At 49.6% G+C, this 20,465-nt stretch overlaps 1 pseudogene; it reads right to left on the bottom strand.

Moving 5' to 3' along the window:
* Window positions 1-8,150: 8,150 nt before the first annotated feature.
* On the bottom strand, window positions 8,151-19,903 carry LOC144371232 (protein spire homolog 2-like; annotated as a pseudogene).
* Window positions 19,904-20,465: the final 562 nt, after the last annotated feature.

Genomic DNA, 20,465 nt, shown 5'->3' with positions numbered 1-20,465 from the left:
CCATAGGATTGAAATTTGAAAACAGTAGGCAACACAGATATAGATGATTTTAGTAATCCATGCTCTGATTAAAATGAGGCTTTGGTAGAAGAATAAGATAAGTGTGAATTTTGCATTTTGTGTCCAGAAGATGATTTGATGAAAGGAATACATAGAGCAGGTGACATGCGTATTTCTTCTACTATTTCTGAGAACATGTTCTGAAACCCTATGATTTAGGGTTTGAGGATAAAAATAGGTGTACCTGGGTCTACATATATAGAGATGATGCATGAATAGACCATACAGTGAATAAAAAACTATAACAGGTTACTATTTTAAATAATGAATTGAATTGATATTTTAAAAAATACATGAAATTTGGTATTCACATACAAATATTCAATCCAAGTAGTCATACATTCAATGGTAATATTAGGGTTACTAATTATATCAAACTGTGTTTGAGTTTTGCTTCGAAAATGATGATGGAATTCAAAAGTAATGTGTTATAAAAGAAATCTCATGAAAAAGCAAGTAAAGCTACATGGAGAAATCCATGGGTTCTGATACCGGGAGTTAATGAAAGTGAATCATATGCATATCAATTTTTGAATATTGGATGATGATACATCCTATGATGTATCATTTCTCAAGAAAAGGGAATTTAACAATTTTAAATAAAAATTTACTTCAAAATACAAATCATGTCTCATATGAATATACTTTAATTGATGTTCAACTGGGTCACTTACTGTAGAAATATTAGGGTTAGTACTCAATCTTCACTGAAGTTCATTTTGAGTATTCAGAAATGAATATGTAGGGCAAGAAAATGAATATGTCTGAGAAATATCTTGTGAAAAGTTGATTATAAATCCACACAGATGGACATGAAAGAATCAAGGTAGTATAAGTATATGACACATATATTTCATGTTTGCAAATCCATACTATATATTTAATATATTAAAATGTAAGAGTACATATGCCAATCGAAATTTCTAAGTGGATATATGTCCTTCACATATGCTCCCAAAATATTCATTTTTCTCTACATTGTGTCATGTATATACTTGTTGAAGTATAAGCTCACCACAGCTTGAATTTTCAGTTACCTCAGTGTATTGGGGGGCAGTGATCTCTTTATGAAATTTGTATTTTCCAAAGTCAGAATATACCTGTGATGGCAGTATGATTATATATGTGTATATAAAAATATACATTGTGACCCAGGTGACAGAGACAGGGAGTCAGGAAGTTACATATTTGTTAATTTTGAAAATTTATGGAGAAATAAAAGGAGAAAAATGTGTGAGAGGTTTTATAATATGTATCTCTGATGAAGCAAAAGGCAAGTCCAAGTATACATCGTGCCTCCTATCAAATGCCTCTACTTCTAGTCCTTTAGGAGTATTTTTATCGATGTTACGATAAGGAGTCAGAGTCTAGTAGGTTATGGGTTAGTGTCAGAGTTTTGATATTTCAAATGGCTAAACGGAAAATGGATCTAATATATATGCAAACACGTACCCCATAAAAATCTTCCACTGTCCTTCACCACAATGCCTTGACATTACTATCACCCCAAATAAGACACAATGAGAAGAGAAGAGGAAAAAAATCTGTGAATATATAATTGGAATTAGAAATTCTGAGGAGCTCACAAACTTGGGTGTGGCAGAAGAGATCCCAAAAGTAGGGGGCAGGGTAAACAAACCACAAACATGGAACTTTGCTGGCCTAATGACTTCTTGACTATCTGCCTCTGACATTTGTGCCCTAGAAATATAGCTTTGTGCTTTAGCTTCCTTTGCAGTGAGACCAGGAAAGCTTGGTCTCAGTCTGTGTGAACAGGAGGACATGGTTTCATATTTTCCAATACCAGCAGGAGGCAGCAGAGCTGAATCCTCTCTTTGTAGGTAACTGTGGCCATGGGGTATGAATGTCTCCCTGGTTGGATAGTGAAGCCTTTGGCCCACCCTCCAGTTTTAATAGCATTTCTTGCAGCTTCCATGGAAAATTGGTGGGTTTTTTTTTTTTTTGAAATACATAAAGGTCACCAGGGACACGGTGCCGGAGGGAGCTCTGTCAGGTGGGGTGGTTCAGGGTCTGAAGGAAAAAACACAAACTTGGCTGCTACCCCATTTCTTTCCCACTTGAGCGTAGCAACTTGAATCGGAGCATCGCACCAAATCCTCTCCCCACAACAACATGCCTTTATAGTTTAGGTTCTGCTGGCTGCACCTTGTCAGTCACATATCATTTGGAAGCCAATGACAGAAGCACAGCGGCCCACCACAGATGTTGGTCACACACCTGCACTCCATTGCTCCAGGCCCAGTTCCCTGCTGGCTCCTACTCATTGGCATCTCTGTTCTTCAACATGGTCATGAATTCCACTCAGTCCAAAAGGGCACTCGCTGATTCAGTCATGATGAGCAACAAGAGATCTAAAGGTTTTTCAGGGATTTCTGGTCATGGGATTTTGAAAAACTTCACGGTATTACCCTTTCTGTATTTCAAGAATGAAGAAGTCGGCACTGTTTGTTTTGATCCTTTCAGGAGCCATTAAGTGTTGAGGAATCTCCTTTCAGTAAAAGCTCTGGAGATCGCATGCAGGCAAGGCTTTTCAAGGAGTGGCGAAAGGTCATAGGAATCCAGGCCCATTGGGATTTCAAATATGAGGTTCATGTGAGTTTTGGCTCTCAACTACAGCTGAAAAGGCTTTAACAGCAAAATCATGTGAAATCCTGGCTGAGATTCCCAGTGCTCTGGAGAAAGCCACCCTCGGCCTAGATCTCAGTTTCCAAAGGCTCCTCTAATGCCTGGCCTTCTAAAATTCCAACACAATTCATGGCAAGAGTTCTCTGAGATCAGTTCCAGAACTCAGTCTCTAATGGCATCACACCAGAGTTTAAACTGAGTGGACCAACTCATCATTTTAAAAAACCACACAAAAGACCACTGTTCTAACAAAACACTCTCACATGGCCCTCATCTTCTTCCATACAGACACTCATCATAACATTCTGGCTGGGGATTTACATAGGGGGAGCAGTCTAAGATGGGGTGCAAAGTAAGCTTTCATGCCCATCATATGCCCAAAGTCATGGTGGCCTGAACACCCTTCCTGAGAAACAGGATAGATAAAATGGGCCTGTAGTTAATACTGCTCTGCTTCTCAAATTAGAGGCCTCATGCCTGCCAGGGGTAGATTCTTTATGCGTACTGGACTCATGAAAAAACCAAAACACGTGTGTGCTAGTTCCTGGAGGGCTTGCAACAACTCATTTGACCCACAGAATCCCTGTTCTTACTTCATAGAGGTCAGGAGCCTGACCAGAGGAAGGCAAGAGACTTCATTCAATATTACACTTCTTTTTCATGCTTTTACATTTGGATGGACACATGGGATTTTTCTTGAGTTTCCTTGGGTGCCTAGAATGTACTTCACAGCCACACACAGGGCCAAGAGTGTGATTCAGACACAGCTTTTACAAAGCACTTTACCTAAAAGGCACAGATGAGGCTTCTTCATTTCCATTTGAAACTGTTTTCTGGAGGATTCCCAAAAAAGTGCCTGAAGGCAAACACCTCCCTGACATTCAGGGGAACAGAACAATAAGGAGAAAAGAAGCCTGGAGAAATACTTTTCTTTAGTTGAACACTGTGGCACTGACAGCTCCTAATCATGCAACTTGAGTGGCTATCTATCCAAGCAGGGATTCTCCAGAGAGATCCTTACCAGTCATGTTAATTTTTTACTTTTCTGAGATGCTTGGCATTCCCTTCAGCAATCCAGTCCATGGCCATGTCACAGAGCTTGATGGTGGTACACATTTTGGACACAAAACCACGAACACCTTCCGAGAACGGCCAAAATTCAGGAAGAATACAGGAACTTAGGATCTTGGTAGGTGTTGCCCATCTGCAAGGCAAACAGCAGTCCATTCATAAATTGGCCATGAGGAGTCCTTCAAAGATTTCCACTACACAGGTTATATTCACGACTGGTTTCTTCTCTCTACTCTCTTTAACCACAAACCCAGTGGGATCCACTGACATAGAAAGACTCACTAGTTAACAATCCATTTCAAACCAACAACAACAACAACAACAAAAAGTTTTCATTCATGCTCTCAGAACATGAGACAAAATGACAAATTGAAAAAACACACCCACTAAGACACACAAACCACCCCTTTATTTGGTCTGCATCTATCCACTCTGTCCTCTTACTGGTGGGTGAAAATATTTTCCTTAGCAATTGCCTGTCCTGTCTCAGCTCTGGTCTCTTTGGCCATATCTGTGTAGTTTTCAGGAGCCAGCAATTAGCCAATACTTCTTTCTCAGAAAAGGCTCCTGTTCAGACCATTCAAGGCATTTGGCTATCCACACATCACTAGGTGCCAAGAAATAATGACTCTGGCCTTGGTACAGACAAACAAGTAAGCCCACTGAAACTGGAACTGCCTGTGGGTGCCTCACCTCCTGGATCCCAAGTTCAGAGAATTTCATCACAAAGAAAATGAGGTGAGGTCACTTCCTTCAGGGAAGTGAATGAGGTCACTGCCTTGGCAACCACTTTGTCCTAACAGTTGTTTCCAAGGGTCCCATGAGATGGAGGCTGCCCCACCTTCCTGGGACATTTTTCCAAGACATAAAGGTCTATATACCCTAGGAGCCCGGGATTAGCAACCCACAGAGGCCTGATTGTGTCCATCTCCTCTGCATTGAGAAGAGGGAGGCTGATTCAGCCACATCCCTTCATCTTGACTGGGTTTTTGGCCATGGAAGATGACTTTAGACCTCACAGGTCCTACCTAGCTGCCTACATTTGATCCAGGGATCATTTCTACATCTACTTTTGAGCTTCTCAGCAGCTGTAGGATTCCCTACATACCTGCATGGCAAGATCAACTCAGGACCTGCTGTTATGTGAAAATAGATGGAGGGAACAGAGTATGGTTAAGGGTCATATGAGGTTCGATTTGGGTTAGGAGTCATTCTGCTGGATGAATACGGGTATTGGGCAACTGGGATATTTATAGAATGTAAGGTGAAATGTAAGTATGAAAATAGAAAACTAGGTAAGATCTGAAGCACACAAGGGTGTTGGGCCCTTGATTTGCACACATAGTTTTGAATTGTGTTCTGCAGAGGTGAAACCTCTAAATCCATATACAATGGCATAAGATCGTGTACCTGGGACTACTGAATGTAAAACAGATCTTCCAGTGAAATTGATATACTAGGAAGGATTCCAGTGTAGGGTAAGAAAAAAGTGTGAGTTTAGGATTTGGACAAAAGGCCCTTTTTGCAATGGAATGAATTTCTATTAGAGTGTAAATGGGAATGTCAGCTCACATGAAGAGTCAGTCACAAAAAAGCACTGGGGAAATAGATATCAATAGTGATGTTAGGAGATCTGGAATGTACAAAAGGACTGACAAATTCAGGGATATTTTAAATAAGGGGGTGGTTGAATTACCCTATCTTAAAAAGAAACAAGTGTATACACACCATAGGATTAAAATTTGAAAACAGTAGGCAACACAGATATAGATGATTTTAGTAATCCATGCTCTGATTAAAATGAGGCTTTGGTAGAAGAAGAAGATAAGTTTGAATATTGCATTTTGTGTCCAGAGGATGAAGTGATGAAAGGAATACATGGAGCAGGTGACATGCATATTTCTTCCACCATTCTGGGAGCATGTATTGAAACCCTATCATTTAGAGTTTGGGGATAAAAATAGGTGTACCCTGGGTCTAAGTATATAGAGATGATGCATGAATAGACAATACGGTGAATAAAAAATAGAACAGGTTACTATTTTAAATAATGGATTGAATTGATATTTTCAAAAATACATGAAATCTGGTATTCACGTACAAACATTCAATCCAAGTAGTCATACATCTAGTGGTAATATTAGGGTTACTAATTATACCAAACTGTGTTTGAGTTTTGCTTCGAAAATGATGTTGGAATTCAAAAGTCATGTGTTATAAAAGAAATCTCATGAAAAAGCAAGTAAAGCAACATGGAGAAATACTTGGGTTCTGAAACTGGGAGTGAATGAAAGTGAATCATATGCATATCAATTTGTGAATATTGGATGAAATGATACATCCTATGATGTATTGTTTCTGAAGAAATAGGAATTTAAAAATTTTGAATGAAAATTTACTTCAAAATACATATTATGTCCCATATGAATATACTTTCATTGATGTTAAACTTGGTCACTTACTGTAGAAATATTAGGGTTAGTACTCAATATTCACTGAAGTTCAGTTTGAGTATTCAGAAATAATTATGTATGTCAAAAAATGAATATTTCTGAGACATATCTTGTGAAAAGTTGATTATAAATCCACACAGATGCACGTGAAAGAATCAAGGTACTATAAGTATATGACACATATATTTCATGTTTGCAAATCCATACTATATATTTAATATATTAAAATGTAATAGTACGTATGCCAATCGAAATTCCTAATGGGATATAGATCCTTCACATATTTACCCAAAATATTCATTTTCCTCTACATTGTTTCATGTATAAACTTGTTGAAGTATAAGTTCACCACAGCTTGAATTTTCAGTTGCCTCAGTGTATTGGGAGGCAGTGATCTCTTCATGAAATTTGTATTTTCCAAAGTCAGAATACTCTCAAGAAAATACATGTGATGGCAGTAGGATTATATAAGGGTATACAAAAATATACATTGTGATCCAGGCGACAGAGACAGGGAGTCAGGAAGTTACATATTTGTTAATTTTGAAAATTCATGGAGAAATAAAAGGAGAAAAATGTGTGACAGGTTTTATATTATGTATCTCTGATGAAGCAAAAGGCAAGTCCAAGTATACTCCCTACCTCCTATCAAATGCCTCTACTTCTATTCCTTTAGGATTATTTTTATCGATGGCTTGGTCTCAGTCTATGTGAACAGGAGGACATAATTTCATATTTTCCAATACGAACAAAAGGCAGCAGAGCTGAATCCTCTCTTTGTAGGTAACTGTGGCCCTTGTGGTATGAATGTCTCCCTGGGTGCATTGTAAAGTCTTTATCTCACCCTCCAGTTTTAATGGCATTTCTTGCAGCTTCCCTGGAAAATTGGTGTTTGTTGTTGAAATACATAAAGGTCAACCGGGACACAGTGCTGGAGGGAGCTCTGTCACGTGGGGTGAGTCAGGGTCTGAAGGAAAAAACACAAACTGGGCTGCTACCCCATATATCTTTTCCATTTGAGCGTAGCAACTTGATTCTGAGCATCACACCAAATCCTCTCCCCACAACAACATGCCTTTATTATTTAGGGTCTGTTGGCTGCACCTTGTCAGTCACATGTCATCTGGAAGCCAATGACAGAAGCATAGGGGCCCACCACAGATGTTGGTCACACACCTGCACTCCATTGCTCCAGGCCCAGTTTCCCTACTGGCTCCTACTCACTAGCATCTCTGTTCTTCACCATGGTCAGGAATTTCACTCAGTCAAAAACGGCACTTGCTATTTATGTTTAATTTAAATAGAACTCAAAATCCCATTCCTCAGCCTACTTTTCCCCAAGACTACCATCTTCTGGTCTTTAGTCACAGGGAGGAGCATGGAGGGAGGAGGAGAGACCCTCACATGTGTCCTCCCGGCCTCGAGAATCCAAGGAGATGCTGCTTCAGCACATACGTGCAGGTCTACAGGAAGGCTGGCGTTGCTACTGAGAAGAAAGTCCCACAGAGTTCCTAGGCTACCAGGAGGTTCCAGGGCTAACCCACCTGCCCACAGAGCCACCACAAGCAGGTCACAGGCAGACTCCTGCCCAGAGGGCCCATGTGTGTCTGGCTAAGAGCCCGGTTAGCTTCCCACAACACGTGAAGGAAATCGATGCCCAAGAGACAAGTCCCTATTTCCACTGAAGCTCCTGCCTGCTCTGCCCAGGAAGCCCACTGTGGGAATCCATGGGGGGAGGCTGAGTCCCACAAATCCACCCCTAACAGATGCAAAGGAAAAATACCTCCTCAATGGCACTGACAAAGCTCAAGGACTCAACAGCCACGGCAGGTGACAGAACATCCCACCATCACGTGGGTTGCCCAACGTAGGCCCACTCCTCTTCCTCCTTGTTAATTGGTAGCCAGGTGCACTGAAGGCTCACCTCTTGCAGAAGAGACAGGTGGGCAGCCAGGAGAAGAGTGGGAACTTGGCTCGGCAGCAGCAGCAGTTCTGTGAGGGAAGGCATGCTGGGGCTCAGCTGTGTTCACGGCCCACCAAGGTTCTGCCCACACTGGCCTGCCCCTGACCTCCCATCAGGAGAGATCCACCTTTAGCTGTCCCCTGGCCCTACCTTTCCCTTCTTCAGGCTGCTGAAGAGCTCCTAGTCCTGGGCGAACTTCTCCATCTCGGCCTTCACCAGCACGTGACGCACACCCACCACCTCCTCCCCAGTCAGGGCCAGGCTCTCCACGGGGTGGTGGAACTCCTGCACAGAGGGTTCTGCTCAATGCAGCCCAAGAGCAGGGCCCCACCAGCTGCATCCCTTCCCTGGGGCCAAGCACTCTGTGGCTTTCTGAAGTCAGACAGCTCCCGCCTTCTCTGAGGAGGCTTTGCTGCAGCAAGACTCCCCTGCTGGCTCTCCAGCTCCCGGTCCCCAGCCTTGGCTGCCCGTGCTCCCCAGCTCCCCAGTTGCCTGAAAACACACACCCTGGGCTGATCCACACCACCAGAGGACAGGCTGTGGTGCATGCCTATCATCCCAGAAACTTGGGCAGGAGGATTGCAAGTTCAAAGCCAGCCTCAGGCAGAGAGAGGCGCTAAGCAACTCAGCCCTATCTCTAAATAAAATACAAAGTAGGGCTGAGAATGTGACTCAGTGGTCCAGTGCCCCTAAATTCAACCCCAGGTACCCCTCTGCCCCCAAAAGACTGCCAGAGTCCATTTCAAATCTTCCCTTGGAAGTCTTCATACTGAGCTCTCTTTCCTCTCTACTGACCACGCAGTAGGTGCCCTGTCCATCCAGCATGGCACAGAGTCAGCCTGGTGCTACCTCCCAGTGCTCAGCATGGAACTCGTTGTGAACCTCACTGAGCTTCACTCCTCTGTCCATGGGGTGGATTTCAGCTCCTTTGAGGTAATATATATAAAGCCCATAGCACGGTGCTGGGCACACAGAGCTCAAAAGGCCAGCTATGTTCCCAGGGCCCAGCCTGTGAGTGCCAGAGACAGAGCTGGGAGGGCGTCCTGTCTGGGTCTTCAGCAGGCAATCCGTATGGGGCTTTGTGGCAGGGGAGGGGATCTGGACCCTGCTTTCCTCTCCACTTGGCCTAGAGCCTCTGGCTTTGGGTCCAGGCTCTGTGCCCATTGCCATGGCCAGGAGTTCTGCTGTCAGGTCAACCATGGCCTGCAGGCAGGGGAGGCACCGTGTGTGCCAGAGCAAGCCTGGCAGCCACCAGCTCTGATTTTGACAGTCAAACTTTTGAGAAGCAGTTCCAGAATGTTAAAGCTGAATTTTAAAACATGTCTTTGATTCCTGGACCCAGAAGTGTTTCTCAATTCTTCTCCCCTTGGGAACAGGCTGGATCTGGTGACTCACGTGCAATTAATAGTGGAAGCATGGCTGAGACCTGATTGTCAAATACACTGCAGCTTTCACCTGGCCCTCTCCTGGTCCACTTGCTTGGGGGACGCAGCCACCATGTGGTGAGGATGTTCAGTGGTCCCCAAGGCTCTGAGTGGCATACCCCTAGCATGAGAGAAGCTGTCTGGGCAGCAGCTCCTGCAGCCCCCAGACAGCCTTTAAATAACACTGCAGCCCCTGCTGATAACCCAACTGCAAGCTTGGAAGACACAGCCAGGGCCCTGCTGGGCTGCTTCAGGATCTGACATTCAGAAGCTTTAAGGAATAACAAATATTGATTTTTTTCTTTTTTTTTTGGAGGGGGGGTGTACTAGGGATTGAACCCAGGAATGCTCTACCACTGAACTACATCCTAGCCCTTTTTTAAATTTTTATTTTTACTTTTGGTGGGGATACCAGGGATTTAACTCAGGGGCACTGGACCACTGAGCCACATCCCCAGCCCTATTTTGTATTTTATTTAGAGACAGGGTCTCACTGAGTTGCTTAGGGCCTCACCATTGCTGAGGATGGCTTTGAGTTCACGATCCTCCTGTCTCAGCCTCCCTAGTTGCTGGGATTACAGGTATGACTGTGCCTTTTTTTTAAATATATATATATATATATATATATATACATATATATATTATATATGTATATGGAATTGAAACCAGATATGCTTAACCACTGAGTCACATACCCAGCTCTTTTTATGTTTTACTTTGAGACAAGGTCTTGCTAAGATGCTTATGGCCTCACTAAATTGCTGAGGCTGTCCCTAAAATTGTGAACCTCTTGTCTCAGCCTTCTGAGTTGATGGGATTACAGGTATGTGCACTTCATCTAGGCTGGCCTTGAACTGTGGTCCTCCTGCCTCACCTGGGATTAAAGGTGTAGCCCTCACACTTGACAATAAATGTTAATTTTATATACATTTATTTTGTTTATTTGTTTTTATGTGGTGCTGAGGATTGAACCCAGGGCCTCACATGTGCTAGACAAGCTCTCTACCGCTGAGCCACAACCCAGCCCATAATTTTTTTTAAATATTCATTTTTTAGTTGTAGGTAGACAAACAATCTTTATTTCATTTTTCTGTGGTACTGAGGATCAAACCCAGTGCCTTATGTGTGCTAGACAAGTACTCTACCACTGAGCCACAACCCCAGCCCCTAAATGTTAATTTTTAAAAAGCCAAATGGGGATAACTGTTTGGGGAGTAGGGTACTAGAGATCGAACCCAGGGTCTTGCACATGCTAAGTCACACCTACCTGTTTATTGATTTATTTGTTTGTTTATTTTTAAAAATTTTAGTACCAGGAATTGAACCCAACTCTCTTAGCCTCCCTAGTTGAGGAAATCACATTCCCAGCCCTTTTTACTTTTTATTTTGAGACAGGGTCTCACTAAGTTGCTAAGACTGGCTTTGACTTGAAATCCTCCTGTCTCAGCCTCCCATGGCTGGGGTTACGGGCCTGTGCAGCTTGAGAAGGAATGTTAATGCAGGAACAGTAACTAACCCTGAAGGGACAAGGGTCACCGTCCAGTTAAAATCAACAGCACTGCCTTTCTGTCACACAGAACACTTTTCAAAGCATTTCCACACCTATTCTCAGAGGGGTGTCTTGCTGCCGACCACACCCAGCACCCCTCCACCTGCCTGAGTGCCTCTGAAGCTCCATTCATTCCTGTCACCTCGCTTGATAGAATCATATGTTGACAGGTCTGGGGCAGGGTCTCAGAACAGGGGTAGGCAGAATCTCTGCACCACCCTGCATCAGACTAGGTCTCTGCTGATAGACCAGGGAAATCTTGGCCAGGTTAGGGTCTCATGTCTCAGCATGTAGGTTACGCAGAAGGCCCAGGATGCAGCCTTCAGGACTCACAGCTGCCTCAACTCACACACTCCTTGGCGTCACAGTGCCAATGTGCCCCAGCAGGGGGCAGCAAAGACCAATGTCCCAGACAGCACCAGCAGCACAACCCGAGGCTTCGAGGATAAGGCCAGACCCAGCCAGACCCCAGGAATGGAGCCTGGGTCTCCCTATCACCAGCTGGTGTTCAGACATCATAAAGATTCACTCAAGAGGTCCCCACAGGACCATCACTCAACAACCACAGGCGCCTGGCATCTGGTGCAGAAGCTTCAAGTCTGTCTGCTGAGCTCAGGCTGCTGAGCTGGGGGGAGATGGGATCAGGCTGGGATTGGACACTCACAGGACAGGAACCTGAAAGAACACAGGCCTGTGAAGGTCACCTGGCGGAGTGCTGGTTGGAGGGCTGTGGGTGAAGGGGGTGGTGTGTGCCTCTGTGGGCTAGGATGATCAAGTTGAGTCAAGTAGAAAGCATGTCCCTGGTGTGGGGACGTGTACCAGGGTCCATGCTCTTCAGAGGCCACATGGGACCCTGAAGGGTCTTTCTACTGAGCCCCATGACAAGACAGCATTAAGCCCCCACGGAGTGGCAGGCAGTCTGAGCACTGGCAGGCACACACCAGGAGGGTCCCCTGCCCACATGTATGCTGGAGGCTCCAGGGCAGGGGAAAAGGGACAGCTGGCCCAGGGAGAGACCTGGGCAGCACACGGTGTAAAAAGGCCTGGCCCAGCCTCCTACCCGGAAAGAGAATCATCAGGACCAATGGGTTGTCCCAAGAGTGGCCAGAAGGCTGCAGGGCTGCTCAAGGGACCATGAAGGCCACCAAGAGGCCGGCCATCCCTGGGGGCTGACAACCCACTACCTGACAGCTCGCAGAAGAACTAACCCTGCCTGGCCGCAAGCACCAGCCGATGCTCTGTGTACTCCAGCGGGAAAGGAACCTGTGGAACAACCCACATGCCTACGAGGGACTCCTGCTTCTGTCCACAGAGAGGACTGTGAGCTGGCTGGTGTCTGGCCAGGCAGCTTCCCTGCTTTGTGTCAGCTGCCTTGAGATACAGTGAGGCTGGAGAATCGAGTTCTTGAGGAAATGTTTTATAGTAAATGAAAATGTCCTCAAGTGGGAAAGTGGGTATCAGTGGGAGACTGAAGGTCTTATTGCAAGCAGCAGCTCCTGTACCCCCGGGAGCTGCCTGCTCAGGAGGGCCTGAGCCTGAGCTGCCTTGGGCAGATCTGAAGGGAAGGTCAGGCAGGAGGTGGGAGCAGCACTTGTCCTGGTCTCAGGTGCTGGGTTTCCAGGTGTGCACGCTGCCTGCTCGGGGCCGGGGTGGCTCCGTCCCTCCTGGGGGCTGTGTGGCTAGCTGCAGGCCAGAGGCCATTTCACTCCAGAGTTGGGCCAGGTCATGCTCCGAAAAAGAGTGGTCCCGTTTTAGCGCCACCTCCCCACAGGGAGACTCTTCTTCCTGAAGACACGTCAGATAAAGCTCTGCCCTGGCCACGATGCTCCCAGTGCCCTGCCCATCCCTGACCGAGGCACTGGACCCAGGGGTGCTACGAGGTCCATAGACACCCTAGGCTGCCCTCTGCCCACTGCTGGGCTTCCCATCTACTAGAAAGTTCATAGCAAGTGCCTTAAAAACCCAACCCTCCCCTGAGGTCTTTGGAAAGTCCTAGAGAGATGTACAGAAAAAAGCTGAGTCCACCAAGAGGACCACCACAGGAGTCATCTCCTGTCCTCTTGGGAAGGGGAGGGCTGTGGTCAGAGGGCAGCAAGAGTTACAGCTTTTCTTATCAACCAGGGACTGATTAGCCTACTGGCCCCAGATGATGGGTCACATCTATTCTCAGCTTTTTTTTGCTGTGGGAAGAAGTGGTCCCAGGCCACTGTCCCAGCATCCCAAAGCTACTTCTGAGCTGCCAAGATGGGATAAGGGCCCTAAGCCCCCCCCCTGCCACCACTGGCCAGTAGCCCTGGCAGTGGATGCCCCACCCAGGTGAGCACTGTGGCCCTGTCTGGTCCTTAGGAGTCTCTGTGGGCTCTGACCTCAGATGTGGTCATCTCCTCCATCTCAGCCAAGGTGGGTGCCTTGAGCAGGACTTGGGGTCTCGAGCGCTACACACTGCTCCCAGCATCGGGAACAGACAGGTTGATGCAGGAAGTGGACTTGACATCCCCAGAACAGGCACTGAGGATACAGGGCAGAGAGCCGAACCCTGGGAGGCAAGAGGCCAGGCAGATGGGACGTGAGTGGGGAGGAGGAGACGCACAGGACCCGTGCAGCCAGCCTGGTAGACAGGGTTTGACTTAGTTCCCTACTTTACAGAATGGGAGCCTGAGGGCTCGTCAGTCACTAACAAATTGGACACCCAAGCCGAGGGGCAGTGCAGGCTAGCCTCTCAGAGACAGAGTACAAGGACTGCAGATGGTCTCCACTCTGACCGGGAAGATCAGGTCTCAGACATCTGAATAAATGCCTGATTTTCCCAGACCCCAAAACTTCGGTTTTATTTTATTTTCCGCCTAATTGTTGAAATTTATCATAGCAAAAAGTACAAAGTCAGGTCAAAACCCAGAGTAAAGTCAGGGCACCTTGAACTTCACAAGGCCAGACTACAAACTGGGACGTCCTCTGCCCAGGAGCTCGTGGAGCCGACACCGACTCCTGATTTGTGGCATAACCAGGGGAAGTGGGGGACTTCATCCAGGGCCGCCTAGGGTCTCTTCTCCCATCACCCCTCCTCTTGCTCACCACGGGTGCCCAAGTGCTGGTCCCCCACAGGGCGCAGCCTCCGCTCCTGCTTGATCTCTTCCAGGATCTTCTCATGCAGGGTCCTCTGCTTCTGTGGCAAGGGGCGCAGCCTTCTCTCCGAGACCTGCAAAGAGGATGAAGCACTAGGTAGGAGGGACATAAACAGTGACAGGGGATGCTCAGGAGTGGGGAGATACTCAAGGTTCACAGGACACATGGCACTAACTCTTGGCTCTCCAGGAAGGAGTGCTACCCAAAAGAGCTCTGCCTGCAACAGGCATGCGGGGAGGTGACCAGCACCATCCTTTTAGAAGGATGGAGGCCCGGGGCCCATGCCCAACCTTCCAGCCAGGAGACAGGGAGCAGAGCCCACCCCATGGTTCGGCAGAGGTATGCTCAGGCCTCCCTTGCAGGTGAGACCCAAGACAGCACCAGGGCTGGAACACCCTGCAGGAGGCACAGCATGGGCACCTGCTTCAGCGGAGGCCGGGAGCGGATGAAGTCAAGGATAAGCTCATGTGCATCCTTCTTCACTCGTGGAGGGACGTCCCCATCGACCTGCCGCAAAGAATCCCCAGCTCAGACCGGGGCTGACCTGAGTTCGTCGGGGTTGTCTGCTGGTGACTGGGAGGGCTCACTCAGCCCCTGACACAGCCTGGCCTTCATTTCTGACCTGCCTCTGATGGCATCAGCTCCCTGGGACCAAGCTTTCTCTAGGACAGGTACATGGCAGGTAGTCAGCTACCACCTCCAGTATTCACACCTCTAAGCCCATCCATTTGATCTCTCTCTACCTGGGATTCTTCTAGAAAGGAGCTTGCTAGTACCCACCTCAAAGGGTTGTCACAGGAATGAATGAACCTGTTCATTTAAAATTCTAAGAGTAGCTCGGTGCTGTAGTACACGCCTGTAATTCCAGCAGCTAGGGAGGCTGAAGCAGGAGGATCACAAGTTCAAAGCCAGCCCTGCAACTTAGTGAAGCCCTAAGCAACTTAGCGGGACTCTCAAAATAAATAAATGAATGAATGAATGAATAAATAAATAAATAAATGGTGCTGGGGATGTGGCTCAGCAGTAAAATTAATGATAATCATAAAATTCCAAGAGTGGCATCAGCCCACGCCGGGGCTGCTGGGTGCTCCTTAGGTGGAATAGCCCTGCAGCCTCAGTTCCAGGCCTCCCAGGTGATCTCCGTATTCCCCATCTTCTTTGTCAAACTGTGTCCTTAACACAACATTGAGCTGTGGGGCCCGAGGGCCACACCTGCCTTATTCATGATCTGTGTGCGGTAAGGGGCTCAGTGTTCAGCCTAAGGAGCCAGGGCCTCCAGCAGAGGCGGGCAGGAGCTCGGCACTCACCATGACCTTGTGCAGCTGGTAGTTCCTGGCGCGGATGTCCTGCATCAGCATCTCGAAGGAGGTGAGCTGGAACTTGGTGGGCAGGGGCTTGAACTCTTGCTCCTGCACCTTCTTGAGCTTCACCCCATGGCGCAGCTCCCGCATGAGCTGGACCCACAGCCGGGCCTGCCCCAGAGACAGACAGGGCCCTCAGCCTGTGCAGCCTCCCGGCACAGCCCTGGGGTGACTCTCCTGTCTTACCCAGTCTGTGTGTCCCAGGTTGTCCAGCTCCACCAGCAGCTTCTCCACCTGAGGCTCATCCTCCCCCAGCTTCTGCAGCATCTGAGACCACACATCTGGTTAGTCCAGAGAAGGTGGGAGGTGGCAGACATGGGAAATGGGCTTCCTCACCACACAGCTACTGCTAACCAGCTGAAAGGGGACCTGTGGAGTCCTGACCCAGGCTGTGGGGCTCAGGAAGATGTCTGGGAGAACCACGCTCTCCACCTCGGAACCAGACAGGTACCTGTCCATCAGCTCTAGGTGGCTCCTTCTGGGTAGGGGCTGGTGAGAATCTAGTACCCATGTGGCACCTCCTCCCATCTCATCCACATACCCCAGTGAGGTGTGGCAGGGGTGAGAGCCCAGATCTCAGTGCACACAACACCTCCTCAGGGGCACCTTGGCCAGCTATGGCCCATGCATTCTCCTGAGACATTCACAGCTGCTCCTCCACCACGATCCCCACAGGAGGCCACATGGAACCCAGCACCTCAGAACCTGCAGCTGGACCTGCCGCAACATGGCACAGGCTAGGTCCTCAAACTGTTGGAGCAGATGGTGGTGGGTACAGGCCAGTGTGGTTGCCAGCAGGTACGGGGGGGGGATCATTCCCAAACCAGGAAAAATGCCAACATCATAGTGAGGGCCAGGAAACATCCTGGCATTAGGGACTGTCAGGTAACTGTTCTGGGCTGAGAATTTGGGGAAGGCTGCTGGACTAGCTGCCTCGGTTGCCCTGCATCTCAGTGGCAGCCTGACTGCTCTGACTCCCCTGTCCTGGAGAAGCATCTGCCCTTCAGCCCACAGCCACTATTGACCAAGACAGAACCGGTTACCCTGGCTGCACCCCAAACTACTTGCCAAATGGCTCTGAGACACTCTAGGAAGTACTGCCAGCTCAGAGAAGCACAAGGCATGCCATTCTAATAGCAGTCCCCAGGTGGGACGTGGCCAGCCCAGTGGCACAGGGCAGGAGGGTGGCTCTCCCATCCTGAGCACGCTGCTTCTCTCCAAAATGCCCGCCTAGACTAGCACAGCTGCACCCCACCGAGGGACCTGTCTCTATGCCCCCTACCACCAGTTACCTGAACTTCAGGCCAATGGCTCGACGTCCAGAGCTGTGTGTTCCTGCTGAAACAGGAGCCTTGCTGTCTGGGTGAGAAACTGAGCAACAAGACACAGCCTAAGTTCAAGGAAGGAGGAAAGCATCAGGACCACCAACTGTCTGTGGAGTCAAGGGAGAACACCCCTAGGATGTCAAGGAAGAGCTGGAGAGAAGGTGGGATGACCACAGGAACTGGGCACAGGCTGGTAACCTCCCCATCTCGGCATGTGAGAGCTGCAGGGGAGGCTGGCAGCTCCAGCCTTTTCTTAGTACCCAACGGTCAGTGAAGCTGCCAAGAACCCCTCTGTATTAGAAGGAAAGAGCACCCAAAAAGGTGAGGTTGGAGTCAGGGACCATACCAGGTAACTCCCAAAATACCTTCCAACACCTAAGCAAAGGAGTGCAGCCAATCTCTCTGACCTCTCCAGGTACCCCTCTCTCCTCTGTGGAAAGCTGATGGGCCCAGGGTCCCTGCACTTAGGACACTGCCAAACAAACCCATCAGCTCCCTTTGAACAGCACCAACTCCTCCAGGAGGGGCTGAGAGCTGGGAGAGCAGATTGCACACCATCCCTGAGGTCCAGGGGGATCAGGACAGCCCCAAAGGAGAACCATGGCTTGGGAGCCCAGGGAGACCAGCCCTGCCCTATACTGGCTCTGCAGCTCCCTGCAAGGATCCAGCCTCCCAGAGCCTACATCTGCCCACCTGCAAAATGGGCCCAACCTTAGAGGGGTACCTGGAGAGCAAGGCCAGGCACAGCACATACCCACAGGTACCCCCACGGAACTGCCCACCCACCCCATTTGAAGGATCTGTGTGGTTCTGAGAGGTGGGAAGGGGCTGCCATTGGCACTGTCTTCAGAAGAAACTGGGACCTGGGGAGCAGGTGGGGACAGCAAGCAGGACTCCCTCACAGAATCATGACAGCTGGCTTAAGGCAGCAGGAACGAGGCTCGGGCAGAGGCTAGGAGCCCGTTGCTGCCTCCCTAGGCCTTGGTTCCCTTCTCCAAAAACCTGGCCAAAACATATGAGGCTTCAGCACACAGCCCAGAGCAGCTGGGACACTCCTACCCGAGGGGCAAGGTACCCACTAGTAACCCCCCAGATCCCTTCGGGTCTGGCCATCCACGGGCCCCACCTTCAGCACTGTGTTCCCAAGCTCACCTCCTTGGCCTCCCGCACCCTGGCTGGGAAGGCCTGGAGCTCCAGCGTCTCCACAAAAAGTGCGCGGCACACAGCCTGGTAGTGGGCCTGCGCACCCCGAGGGTCGGTCAGCCGCGCCGCGCACAGCCGCATGGCCTGGGAGAAGGTGCACAGGGCCCGGGGGCCACTGTCTGCAACCTCCTCCTCCTCCTCTGGACCCCCATAGCCCTCAGTCGCTGTTGGCCATGAGGTCGATGAGCCGCTCCAGCTGTGGGCTGAGCTCGAGCTCCTCGCTCTCCTCCAGGCCCCAGTCCAGTGCGCGGTAGATGGAAAAGCCCAGCAACTGCACCATCTGCAGGACAAAGAGGGGTTGGCAGCAGGCGGCAGGGAACAGTGCAGGGCGCCTCAGAGCTGGGCAGGCTGCCAGCCCCTTCACAGGCGGGGAGTGGCCAGGCCCAGTGAGAGGCCAGGAGGCAGGAGCCAACGGTCCACTGAGGGGATACACCAGGTACAACACGGTGAGGTGCGTGACTGCCCGCGGCACACCACCTTGCAGAACAGCTTGGCTCCTCGCAATCCAACAGACGTGGGACCAGTGCTTCAGCAGCTCTCTCCAAGTGCTGAACTGACGGTCCCGAGGGTGGCCACTGGAACGTTCTCCAGCTGAGAGTGAGACTGCAATCGGGACACTCACAGGGAATGCTACCACACAGCAAAGAGGAACCAACACGCAGGCCCACGTGCTGATACAAGGAACAGGATTGGCAGAGAGCCTTCAGGACACACCGTCCCTTCCAGGAGCCTCTGGGAGCTGAGCCTGATCAGATGCAGAGGGTCAGGGGCTCCCCACAGGCATCCTCACTGGCGTCCCACTGAGAGGGGTGGACCTTCCAGAGGTTCCACTGCAAGGTCTTCTGCTGGGGTGTGCCCTCGGAGGGAGAGTGCAGTCCAGCCTTTCCCTCCTCTGCCCTGTGCTCCCACCATGAAGTCCTGAGCCACACCGGCCCAAAGCCGCAGGGCCAACTGCCATGGACAGAAACTTGGACACTGTGAGCCAAGATGAACCTTTCCAGGTACTTGAGTCTCAGAGGCGGAAAGCTGGCTGACCCCAAGCCAGACATGGTGAAGTCTGACCTAAAAAGTCATCACACTGGAGTGGGTGGTGGGTGAGATGAGGGGATCACCAGGCAGGGTGGGTGGGACCCAGTGCCGTGGCGCCCAGTGAACCAGGCACCCCGGGCTGTTCTGCCTGCTTTGGATAAGCTCGAGGCTCTCCGAATTCTTCACCTGTTGGTTCGGTTTGGTTTGTGGCACTGGGTCTGAACCCAGGCCTCCAGCATGCTAGGCCAGCACTCCACCTCAGCTATACCCCTGCCCACAGGAAGTGTTTGTTGTTTGTTTGTTTGTTTGTTTTTTAAGCTCATTTTTAATATCCGAGAGGTCTCTTGGTGGAGGCCTCTGGGCTCAGTGCCTCTCAGCAGGGAACCCTGTTTCCACAGTCTGCCTTTAGGGGCCTGGGGACCAGAGGTCTGTGGAGGGGGAGCGGGTCCTGACACCGCTGCACGGGGACTGCCCTGCCCTGCACAAGGTCCTTGCTCAGCATCTGGAAGGCCATCCTCAGTGATGGCAGCCATTTTAAGAGAAAAGTTTTGCTTTCCTGCCCCAGGACCTTCCTGAGAAAGGCTCACCACTTCTCACACCAACCCTCATGCCAACACTCATCAGGTCCACCCGGATCTGGTTCCTGAGCCTTTCCCCTGAAAGTCCCAGGACCCCAGCCCGTTTGCCCTCCCCCATCGAGATGGCCGTTATCTGTCAGCTCTGACAAGTGAACTCTCGTGTCTCCCGGCCTGGCTCCGACTTTCATCCCTGGCTTACCCTCTCTCCTCCCCTCGCCCTGGCCCACGGGTTCCCTTGGAGGGCTGGGTGTGCTCCCAGCACTGTGACAGGCCACAGCTCTGCTGAATGCAGTGGACAGCAGGGCCACCCCAGCCTCAGCCTCAAGATGGCCTACCTTCTCCCCTGGACGCATCACTTCCCCAGGGAGCCCCTGTCTGACTCCTGCTGAAACTCGCTTCCATCAGGTAAGTGAAGAAACCCATGGTCCCAAGTCTAGCTCCCCCTTCCCTCTGGCGACTCCTCAGACCTTTCTCCAAAGACGATCTTCTCTGTGACATCTCCTGGTGACCTGCACGGGATCTTCAGAGGTACTGACTTTGCAGATATCTGGCCCACTGGTGATTTGGGGTGGGTGGGGAGGACTGGCAAATCATCCTAGTTCCATGTTCAGAAGATGGCAAGAGTCCCATAATTGAGGCCAGCATCTGCCTCCTTCAGAAGAGTGAAGGAGGAGACTTCT

Source organism: Ictidomys tridecemlineatus, chromosome 16 (genome assembly GCF_052094955.1).
Source record: "Ictidomys tridecemlineatus isolate mIctTri1 chromosome 16, mIctTri1.hap1, whole genome shotgun sequence".
Taxonomy (NCBI): domain Eukaryota; kingdom Metazoa; phylum Chordata; class Mammalia; order Rodentia; family Sciuridae; genus Ictidomys; species Ictidomys tridecemlineatus.
Note: the sequence above shows the minus strand (reverse complement) of the source record. Positions and strands in the feature narration are given on the sequence as shown.